Source organism: Atta colombica, unplaced genomic scaffold (assembly GCF_001594045.1).
Source record: "Atta colombica isolate Treedump-2 unplaced genomic scaffold, Acol1.0 scaffold315, whole genome shotgun sequence".
Classification (NCBI taxonomy): domain Eukaryota; kingdom Metazoa; phylum Arthropoda; class Insecta; order Hymenoptera; family Formicidae; genus Atta; species Atta colombica.
The window spans coordinates 330,019-331,115 of record NW_017259421.1 but is presented as its reverse complement, the minus strand read 5'-3'; positions in this window follow the sequence as shown (position 1 = coordinate 331,115).

The window sequence follows — 1,097 nt, the reverse complement described above, 5'->3', positions numbered from 1 at the left end:
AATTTAATGTTTAATGAAAATATTTTTTTTTTATCTTTTTATACTTGTTATTGTTAATAAAAAAATTATTAATTAATGAGAAAAAAATAACATAATAAAAACAAATTTTAATCTAGTATATATAATATCGTAATATAATGTTCTAGTATATTTATATAATGTACATATAGCGCATTATAAAGAAAAAATATAGTATTATACGCGAACAGATATACAAAAAGTATACATATGTAAAAGTTTCATCATATGTTGACAAAACAGTGTACAAAGAAATTTATAAATACATATATTATCGATTGAAGGAAATAAAAATTATTCTCAGAATAATGTTCCTGTTTTTATAATATAAAGACTCATTGAAGCATATAAAAAATTGTTGACTTACCTTCTGTTTGAGTTTTTCTATTAATAATTATAGCTTCAAATAGACTCGATTAGCTTGTATTATATAACTGTATTCCAATTATATTATATGTATTCAATAGTATATATTTATTCAATAGTAATTATTTTTGATATGATTTGTATTATTAATGACAAAATTACATATATATATTTACTTTGATAAGAATTCGTTGCAAAAAGGGTATTTTAAACTTGTGTTAAAGAGCTGCATCAATGAATAGCTGCAGCACTACATAAATATGGCTACCGCCCGATGCCTCTTACGCGCAAGTCTCGCCATCTGTATTTTATTTTCGTGATACATTACGTAATGATACGATATCATATTTGTTGACTACAAATTGTTCACTTTTGACAGATATTATGAAGCGATAATAAAACTAAAAATACAAAGCTAATTACTCTAAAATGTTTTTCATAATAACGATAACGTTCTATCAATATAAATGCGTTTTAAAATTTTTGTTTTATCTATCTAGCATAAATCATATTTTTTTATCTAGATGTAGATTTATATTGCGGAGATTATAATAAATATAGATGTATAAAATTCTTATTTATTGAGGGACAGGTTCGGATACAAGATTTACGAAGCGTAATGTAATATTGTATTATACAACATATATAATAAAATAATACCAAGTGCGACGCACGTAAATAATATTAATAATTATTATAATATAATAATAATA